Below are 10,812 nucleotides of genomic sequence, written 5' to 3' on the forward strand. Positions count from 1 at the left end.
GACCCCTCCCAGCGCCTCTGGTGGTGACGGCGAGCGCTGCTCTCAGCCAGGGGACTTTGTTTGTTGAATTTTCTCCCTGCAGGAATTCTTTCCCCGCCAAGTTTCGGATCCACCTTCAAAGGCGCCCTTTGACATTTTTCAAACCTCGGACGTGGCTCCGGGCACCGTTTTTTCCACGTCTGGAGCAAAACCCAGCCCTGCTCTTGCAGGGAAAGGGGGGCTGTGTGTCCCCAACCTCGGGGACATCGCAGTTCTGGTGGCCCTGATGTGGATTTTCAGCCATGCTGGTGGTTGATCCCCTTTTCCTGGTTTGTCCCACAGGGATTTGGAGCCAAATCCCTCTTGGGTCTGGCAGAGGTGGGAGAGGGAATGTCTGGAGTGTGGGAATAGAGGGGGACAGGGCCAGGACAGCGGGAATGGCCGGGGGGACCAAGGACAGCACGAGGGACAGAGGTGGGAATGGGGAGACACGGAGGAATTTGGGTCCTGGTGGATCCCAGTGTGTCCCACCAGGAACGGGGAGGCCGGAGCACTGGTCAGTCCGGCCATGTTCTGCTCACTCTGGACATTGTCTGGTCATTTCAGCCATCCTCTGGTCACTCTGGCCATGTTCTGGTCATTTTAGCCATTCCATGGTCACTCTGGACATTCCCTTGTCACTCTGGACATTCTCTGGTCATTTCAGCCATCCCCTTGTGACTCTGTCTATTCCCTGGTCACTGTGACCATTCTCTGGTCACTCTGGACATTCTCTGGTCATTTTAGCCATTCCATGGCCACTCTGGACATTCCCTGGTCATTCTGGCCATGTTCTGGTCACTCTGGAACATTCTCTGGTCATTTTAGCCGTCCCATGGTCACTCTGTCCATTCCCTGGTCACTGTGACCATTCCCTGGTCATTCTGGACGTGTTCTGGTCACTCTGGTCATTTTGTGGTTGCTCTGACCACTCCATGGTCACTCCAGCCACTCCATGGTCACTCTGGCCATCCCAAGCTTAGAGTTGAAGGGAAGGGTGGGAGCAGGGAATTCCCATCATAACCTGGGACTCCACCATTCCAACTGGGAAACAGGGAGAGCCCTCATCCTCTCCATCTCCATCCTTTCCATCTATCTCCATCCTCTCCATCCTTTCCATCCTCTCCATCCATCCCAAACCCTTCATGGACCACGGTGCCAGTGGCTCCTGTCAGGTGTGGCAATCCCTTCCCCAGGAACTGATTTTCATGGATTTCCTGCCTGCACAAACTACTGGGAACACCACAGGACACCAGGAATTGCCAATTCCAGCCTTGGGGACACCACAGGACACCAGGAATTGCCAATTCCAGCCTTGGGGACACCACAGGACACCAGGAATTGCCAATTCCAGCCTTGGGGACACCACAGGACACCAGGAACTGCCAATTCCAGCCTTGGGAAGACCACAGGACACCAGGAATTGCCAATTCCAGCCTTGGGGACACCACAGGACACCAGGAATTGCCAATTCCAGCCTTGGGGACACCACAGGACACCAGGAATTGCCAATTCCAGCCTTGGGGACACCACAGGACATCAGGAACTGCCAGTCCCAATTCTGGAGATACCAGGAATTGTCAATCCCAGTCCTGGAGACACCAGGAATTGTCAATCCCAGTCCCGGACACACCAGGAATTGCCAATTCCAGTCCTGGGGTCACCATAGCACCCCAAGAGTTGTGGATCCCAGTCCTGGAATTGTCAGGAGCTCTCAATCCCAGCCCCAGGAGATTCAGGAAAGGGAATTTTCTGGAGCAAAGGGCTGTCCCCAAACCAGGCTCACCTTCCCCACATCCCAGCCTGGGTTTCTCAGGAATATTGGCTTAAAAATGTTGACTTGGCCCCAGGGAGATGATTCCTGGTGTTATCCCTGTCCCAAGCCGAGCCTCCACTGAGTGCCACAAACCCAGGGGATCTCTGGATCTTTCTGAGGGCCAGATCTACAAAATTCCCTTTGGAGAGCTAAAAAAGTTGAATTTCAGAAAGGGAAAGAGGAGGAAAAAATAAAAACAGAAGGAAAACCTTGAAAATTTCAAATCTGGGGAGTTTGAAAGCAAAAATTTCCAAACCCACGGGAAGGGAAGGCAGGGCAGGGATAAGAGGGGCGCAGGGATCCCCCCAAAAAGGATGTCTGGCAGTTCGGGATGGCGCCATTCCCGCAGGATGCGGTGGGAAGGGGCCGTGCCGCCCTTCCCGGGGCTCTGCCGGGCGTTCCCGGTGGTGCCAGGCTGGAAAATCCCGGTCAGCTTCCCCCAGGCTCCGCCGGGAGCCGGGAGCGGCTCCTGCCCAGCCCTGCGGCCCCTCCGCCCCTCGGGGAGCTCGGGCAGCCCCCGCACGCCGGAGCCGCGTCCAGAGGGCCGGGACGGCGTCACCGGGAGCGCGGGAGAAGCGCTTGGCTCCGGGAAAAGCTCTGGAGTTGGGAATGAGCGAAGGGGAAAAGAATTCCGGGATGTAAGGCGCGGATCGCGCCTCACGTGGCCGCGATGGGGCCGCGGGGAGCTCGCCCCGCTCCGGCTGCGCTGGGGAGGGGGAACAGATCCCTGCCCCCCTTTCCAGCCCTAAACCAGCCGGGAATGGGCTGGGGAAGGTGCTGGAGCAAAGCTGGCCCGGCCCCAAAGCGCTCCAGAGGCGCTGGGATTTGGGAATTCAGCTCGGGCTCGGGGACACTTTGGTTATCCCAGCACAGGGATCCACAGGGAGGAGGAGGATGAAGAGGAATTCCGTGCAGGCTCCAGCCATCCCAAATATCCATCCCTTCTTCCCTGGCGTCCCCATGCATCCCTGAGCATCCCCGAGCCTGGAGAAGGATCCCTGACACTGGAATGGGATCCCTGAACCTGGAATGGGATCTCTGAGCCTGGAATGGGATCCCTGAGCCTGGAATGGGATCCTTGAGCCTGGAATGGGATCCCTGAGCCTGGAATGGGATCCTTGAGCCTGGAGAAGGATCCCTGAACCTGGAATGGGATCTCTGAGCCTGGAATGGGATCCCTGAGCCTGGAATGGGATCCTTGAGCCTGGAGAAGGATCCCTGAGCCTGGAATGGGATCCCCGAGCCTGGAGAAGGATCCCTGAGCCTGGAGAAGGATCTCTGAGCCTGGAGAAGGATCCCTGACGCTGGAATGGGATCCCTGAGCCTGGAGAAGGATCCCTGACACTGGAATGGGATCCCTGAGCCTGGAATGGGATCCCCGAGCCTGGAGAAGGATCCCTGAGCCTGGAGAAGGATCCCTGAGCCTGGAGAAGGATCCCTGACGCTGGAATGGGATCCCTGAGCCTGGAATGGGATCCCTGACACTGGAGAAGGATCCTTGAGCCTGGAACAAGATGCCTGTGTCCCCACATTCCCTGTATCCCCACATCCCCCCATCCCCGCACATCCCGGCTCCCCCCGGCCCATCCCGGCTCCGGGGTTAATTCCGGCTCCCCCCGGCCCATCCCGGCTCCGGGGTTAATCCCGGCTCCCCCCGGCCCATCCCGGCTCCGGGGTTAATCCCGGCTCCCCCCGGCCCATCCCGGCTCCGGGGTTAATCCCGCTCCCGGCTGACTCAGAGCCGGGCCCAGCCAGAGCTGAGTAATCGCCGCTCTCCGCAGAGGTCACCGCGCTCCTCCCACTCTCCCTGCGCAGCCCGGACCCTCCTCTCCCCCCTCTTCTCAACACCCTTGGTGTCAATCACTTGAATTAGTTTAATTAGTGCCGTTAATTGCCCGTCCAGCTCCCATTCAAAGGAGCCAAGGCCGGCGCTGGAGCCTCCTCAATGCTCGATCCTGCCCTTCCCAGGACATCCATCACTCCCCGCTCCCAGCCCCCGGACTGCGGCATTCCTAGAGGAAAAAAAAACCCTGGATTTATTCCCCACAAAGCCACGGAATCGCTGAGCTCCGTGCCTGTCTCTGATTCCGAGCCCTGGGCATGCAGGCAGGTGCCAGGCTGTCCCCACAGGCGACAAACAGGGACCAGGGCAATTAATCACGGTAAAATCAGCGTTCAAAGCACTTTGGCTCCCGAGGAATCAGCATTCCCAGGCTGTATTCCCAGGTTTTATTCCCAAGTTTTTATTCCCAGGTTCGTACGAGGCACTGGGGCAGCCACAACGACTTCACTGCCTTTAATCAATTCCCTTCATTAGGTTGTTTAATTAGCAAGGGAGCTCTGGGAGAAGCTCCCAGAAGGAATTTGTGGCAGAGCCATTAAGGCCAAATTAGTCCAACTTTAATCTTCGGGACCCCACTTAAACCTTCCCCATTTCCCACTTGAAATCTTTCCCCGCTGTCCCTGGTGACCCTCGGCCACCCCAGGCCAGGGGACACTTCCCTGGCAGTGCCCCGAGGGTTGGGGGTGCTCCGGGTACCCCCTTGGAGCATCCCAGCATCCCCCCAGCTCTCCCATTGCCGGGAATTCCTGCACCTGACCCTGCAGGGTTTGTGGGGCACAGGAAAAGGGTCAGGGGAGGAAGGGAAAGGCTCCTCATCCCAAAAATCCCCAGATTAATTGGCGTTTTCCCAGCGGGGAGCAGGTTCCACCTTCCAGATTCCACCAGGAGCTGCAGCTGTTGAATTCCATGATTTGTACCCGTATTTCCCAGCCCTCTGCACCCCAGGACAGCGACAAAAACCCAGGAGCAGGAGCTGTGACCCACCCCCCACCCCCGAGGTGCCCCCGGGGCTGGGCTGGGAGGGCCGAGGGAACATTTTATCCCGGGAATTGCAATCCCAGCTGGCACCCTCGGGACAGCGAGGCTGCGGCCAGAGACCGGGGTCAGCTCGGGGGGCTCCTGCCAGCGTGGGTTTGGGCAGAGGTCAGCCCAAACAGAGCCACAGGAGCTGCCAAAATCCTTGGAAAAGCTGGGATTAGAGCTGACAGAGCCCCTTCCCAAAAAAGGGCACCTCTCGCAGCTCTGTTGCTGTTGCAGGGTTCCTTCCAGATGGATTTGCTTCTCATTTTCCCAACTTCTGGACCTTTGTGCTTCCTGCGGATTTGTCTAACCCCGCTGTCCTCTCTGGAATTTGCAGATCCTCCCAGCCCGGCATCCTTGGAGGGTTTTGTGTTATTTCCTCCCTCGTTCCCCAAGCCCTGTAAACAGCTGGTCCCGCAGGCCACCTCCGGACCTGCACTTTCCATCTTCCCGGGATTTCAGAGCCCTGAAAATCCTCGCGTGGAGACGCAAAGATTTCCACAGCAAATCCCAGCCCAAGGACCCCCGGCTTGGCTAGAAACCCCTGAGGCAAAACTCAAATCTCACCTGGAGCCACTCCCTGCAGTCCCAGGTGTCCCCAAATCCCAAAAATGCTCCAACCCGGCGTGAAGACCTTCCCTGGGTCATCACCACTTCCCCCAGGCTTGGAATTTGGCTGGAATTTCTGGCTGAAGGTGCAAATTTCCATCACAAAGGAGCTGAGTTGGAGCAGCTCAGGGCGTTTGGTCTCTCCCATCGCTTTCCCTCAGGTGCTGCTCATCCCACCCCTGGGAATTCCGGGGTCAGGGGTTTGAGGTGCCTTTCCTTGGAGATCCTCAGCCACATCCCCCTTCCCAGCTCCCTGCATCCCTGAGTCCCATCCCTTGGGAATTCGCTCTGGTGGCCCTCAGGCTCCAAGGAAACCTTGGCAAGGTGTCAAAGCCACCTGCACCTGCCTCATCCCACGTTTTCCCTTTCTTTTTCTCTTCCCAAGGGAAGCACCCTGTTCTAGGGATGAATACTTCTCTCTGGGGATAAACACCGGGTTCTGGGGGTGAACACCGGGTTCTGGGGGTGAACACCCAGTTCTGGGGGTGAACACCCAGTTCTGGGGGTGAACACACGGTTCTGGGGATAAACACCCAGTTCTGGGGGTGAACACACGGTTCTGGGGATAAACACCCAGTTCTGGGGATAAACACCGGGTTCTGGGGGTGAACACCTCGTTCTGGGGGTGAACACCCGGTTCCCAGGACAACGGCAGGGCCCAGCTCCTGTCCAGGCTGTCCCGGAGCCACTGCTGCCCCGACACCTCCTCCTCCTCCTCCTCCTCCTCCTCCTCCTCCGGCTCCTCCTCCTCCCTCCCTGTCCCCGTGACGGCTCCAGCGAAAGGAATCTGGAAAGCTCCCAGAGCCGCGCTCGGCTGTTCCCAAATGTCAGGTGGAGGTGGAGGCGCAGGAAGTGTTTTCATCCCCGAGGCATCCACAGCGCCGCTTCCAGATGCTCCGGGAGCTGCTCCCGCGGCCTCCCAGGACCGATCCCTCCTGCCTGGGGATGCTCCTGACCCTTTCCCGCAGCCCCCAGAGTGGTGAGAGGGATGGAGCAGCTGGAAAAGCAGGGCTGGTTCCTGTTCCTTGAAAAACCACCCAAGCCTGCCCGGAACAAGGAAGGTTCTGGAAGGGAAGGGGAGGCACCAGCAGCCTGGATGGATGGAAATCTGCATCCGTCTCCCTCTGGAAAGGGGATCCAGCATCCCCCAGCGGGGCTGTGGGGCTGGGAGAGGGAAGGACGGGGGCAGAAGGCAGCAGGTGCCCCCTGGTTGTGTTCCAGCCCTGGGGCTTTGCCGGGGCTGGAGGAATCCATGCCCTGGAAGAGCCGTGTTGTTCTGGGAGGAAATGAGACAGCGCTGCTTTAATAGGAAATCAAAACACATCGAAGGAACACAGCGGGACACGGGCCTGGAAAAAAGCGGAGCCGTCCAGCGGTGTCTCGCCAGCAGCCCCGACACTGCCAGGGCCCTCGGCCGTGCCCTGATCCCTGCGGGAATATCCCAAAGATCTCCACAGGGATTCACCTCCCTCCCTGCCCCTGTGCTCCCCTCTGCCCTTGTGGGGTGGTAGGGGGTGCTGGGGGAGAGGGAGGGATGGGATGGATGATGGATAGAATCCATGGATGGATGGATGGATGGATGGATGGATGGATGGATGGAATCCATGGATGGATGGATGGATGGATGGATGGATGGATGGATGGAATCCATGGATGGATGGATGATGGATGGATGATGGATGGATGGATGGATGATGGATGGATGGATGGATGGATGGATGGATGGATGATGGATGGATGGATGATGGATGGATGGATGGATGGATGGATGGATGGATGGATGGATGGATGGAATCATGGATGGATGGATGGATGGATGGATGGATGGATGGATGGAGGGATGGATGGATGGATGGATGGATGGATGGATGGATGGATGATGGATGGATGGATGGATGGATGGATGGAGGGATGGGATGGATGGATGATGGATGGATGGATGGATGGATGGATGGATGGATGGATGGATGGATGATGGATGGATGGATGGATGGATGGATGGATGGAGGGATGGGATGGATGGATGATGGATGGATGGATGGATGGATGGATGATGGATGGATGGATGGATGGATGGATGGATGGATGGATGGATGGATGGATGATGGATGGATGGATGGATGATGGATGGATGGATGATGGATGGATGGATGATGGATGGATGGATGATGGATGGATGATGGATGGATGGATGATGGATGGATGATGGATGGATGGATGATGGATGGATGGATGATGGATGGATGGATGATGGATGGATGATGGATGGATGGATGATGGATGGATGGATGGATGGATGGATGGATGGATGGATGGATGGATGATGGATGGATGATGGATGGATGGATGATGGATGGATGATGGATGGATGGATGATGGATGGATGGATGATGGATGGATGGATGATGGATGGATGGATGGATGGATGGATGATGGATGGATGGATGATGGATGGATGGATGGATGATGGATGGATGGATGATGGATGGATGGATGATGGATGGATGATGGATGGATGGATGATGGATGGATGGATGGAATCATGGATGGAAGGAATCATGGATGACCATGTCGGCAGATCCAGCTCCAATGAAAATCACTGATGCTCGCCACCCAACTTCCCTGACATTTCCAAGAAGGAACAATTCCATACCCACCTAGAAACTCCCCCAGGATTCCATGGTTTCCTGCAGGATTGGGAATGAACATGGATACAGCCCAGCAGGGAAAGCTGGACATGTCTGAGCCCTCCTGGGGCAGGAATCAAACTCCTCCTGGAGCTGTGGAAGCCGAAGACGGAGCGAGAGATGCAACCAAGGGAGGTTTCCATGATCCAGCCCTGTCCTGGCTGTCCCTGGGAGCTGCACCCTGGGCTCCAGCTATGCAGGAGGGGCTGGGAGCTGGAATCTTGGCCTGGAATTCCCTAAGAACCTGGACTGTGCCGTGCCTTTGTTATCCCTGTGCCCATCCCCGCATTCCTGCATCCACCTGGGAGCTCCGAGAGCTCTGAGAGTGGAGAAAGCCTTTGAAAATTCTCCTCAGAGGCGGCCTGCTGGGATTTCTGGAGCTGTGGAGCTTCTGAACAGCCTCGCTCGGAAGCGTTTAATTGGGAGGGCTGGGAAGGAGCGAGGAGGGAACCCGGGGAAGGTGGGGAGAGGCTGGATGAGAGCTGGAAGCACAGGGATTTGGGCTTTTGGGTTGTCCCAGTGATGCTCCAGCGCCGCAAATCCCCCGGGATCATGTTTGGGAGAAGCTGGGAAAAGGAGGTCAGGAGGAGAAACCTGGAAGGAGATTCCAAATAATTCCCGCAGCCGTTTTTCCGACAAAAAGCCCCTTCAGCCGCGGCCAAGGGCAACATTCGCGCTTCTGGAGCTGCAGGAAACGCGGAGATTTTCCAGCACATTCCCTGCCCCGCTCGGGGGGAGAGGCAGCGACCGGGGCGGCTCCGGGGGCTGCTGGGACCGGGAGAAGCTTTCCCTGGATCAGCGGGATCAGCGCCAGCCCCGAATGCCTCCCCACATCCCTTCCTAATGATCTCCGAGGTGTTTTCCAAGCGAAATCATCCCAGGATTCTTTCTCCCGGCCGCGGGACAACCCCAAAATCCCACAGGGACATCCCTGCCGGGAGAGTGGGGACACGGCTGGGGGTCCCCACCCTGGTGTCCGCTACAAGGAGAGCGTGGAAGCTGCTCCCCAAATCCTGCAGGGCCCTGGCAGAGCTGTAATTGGGGTGCCCGGGGGGTCCCCTCGCACCCATGGGTGCTGACCCCGGCTGGGGGGGCCCCCCATGCACCGGCCACGTCACTGCGCAGCTGCTGCCTGGCCCGGGGGGGTGTAATTAGTACCAGACCTCGTTAGACTGCTCGCTAATGAACCCCGCTCCTCTGCGGCTTTCCCTGCCAGCATGGCAGCGGTTTCCTCACGGATTTGGGGGGCAGAGCCAAGGAAAATGCTGGGAAACACCCCCGGGGAGTGAAAGGAGCCCCCCCCCCAGGATCATCCCTGGCACCATCCAGAGCTGAAACTTTTGTAGAGTCCAAAACCAAGGAAAAACCCTTCCCACCCCTCCCGAGAGGCAGCGGGAGGAGGACCCAAAATCCTGCCGGGAATCCTGCCGGGATTTTGGGGGGTGATTCCCAATCCGACACCTGGCGGGGTCTCCCGCAGCAGCGGGGCCGGCGTTTGCTCCTGGCTCCCTGTTAAACACACCTGGATGGAGACATTTACCCAGGACCTGCCGTTATCGAGCAGCCGCGCCTGGAAAAGGTCGGGAAAATCAAAAAACCGCTGTTATTTCCCAGAGGGAAAGCTCCGGGAGAGAGGATCCTGCTGGGATTTCCTCAGGGGGAATTTTCCCCCTTTAAAGCACCCGGAGAAAAAAAAAAAAAAAAAAAAAATCTCTCCAGAGGGAATGACCGGGATGCGTTGCTGGAATATCCTGGAGCCATCAGCGGGGCTGGGATGCTCCTGGAGCATGGCCGGGATCATCCTCATCCATCCCCATCCCTCCGCAGCCCTCGGGGGCGTTCCGTGAGAGGATTAATTAAATTCTACAGCCGGCGCTCAGCGCGGGGCTGGGTGTGATGGTGAATTATTCATCCCTCCAATAACGCGGCTGATTTATTAATGAAAAGGTCAGACTCGCTGGAAGCGGGAGAATTGTTGGGAAAGCGCTTTGGGATTGGGAGGATTCGCTGCTGGGCGCAGGGACGAGGCGGTGCGGGCTGCGCTGCTGTTCCTCGCAGCCCGAATCATCGCGGAGCCGCACGTTCCCGCTGGAAAATTGGGAATATCGGAGCGTGGAGAGAGAGAGGGAGGGAGGGAGGGAGGAGAGAGAGGAGCGGCCGCCGCTGCCTCCTCCCGGCAGGAGAACCTGGGGAGCCGAGCAGACCCAGAGCTTCCACATCAGCAGGGAAGCGATCCCTCCCCGCGGCGCCGGCAGGGAGCAGCGGGAGCTCCCAAATTCCGTCGGGAATGAAGGAAATCCCGGGAGCAGGAGCGGTTTTCCCTGGGGTTATTCCTGGGGGCTCGCAGCCCACCCGCCGCTGAGCCCCGTGGTGGGATTGGCCCCGATTTGGGCACCCCCTTCCCTTCCCTTGGCTTTCCAGAAGGAGAAAGGCAGCCAGGGTGGCCTTTCCTGGGAATTTTAGGAATATTTCCAGCCTTTTCACACCCCGGGGTTGCCCCGTGGCCCTGTGACAGGAGGAGGACAGCAAAGGGAGCGCTCAGGGCATCCCAAATCCAGGTTCAGCCCTTCCATCGCTCCCGGGACAGCAAAGGGAGCGCTCAGAGCATCCCAAATCCAGGTTCAGCCCTTCCATCGCTCCCGGGACAGCAAAGGGAGCGCTCAGAGCATCCCAAATCCAGGTTCAGCCCTTCCATCGCTCCCGGGACAGCAAAGGGAGCGCTCAGAGCATCCCAAATCCAGGTTCAGCCCTTCCATCGCTCCCGGGACAGCAAAGGGAGCGCTCAGGGCATCCCAAAGGCAGAGCCATGGCCCGGGTTC

This window comes from Vidua macroura, chromosome 24, assembly GCF_024509145.1.
Source record: "Vidua macroura isolate BioBank_ID:100142 chromosome 24, ASM2450914v1, whole genome shotgun sequence".
Taxonomy (NCBI): Eukaryota; Metazoa; Chordata; class Aves; order Passeriformes; family Viduidae; genus Vidua; species Vidua macroura.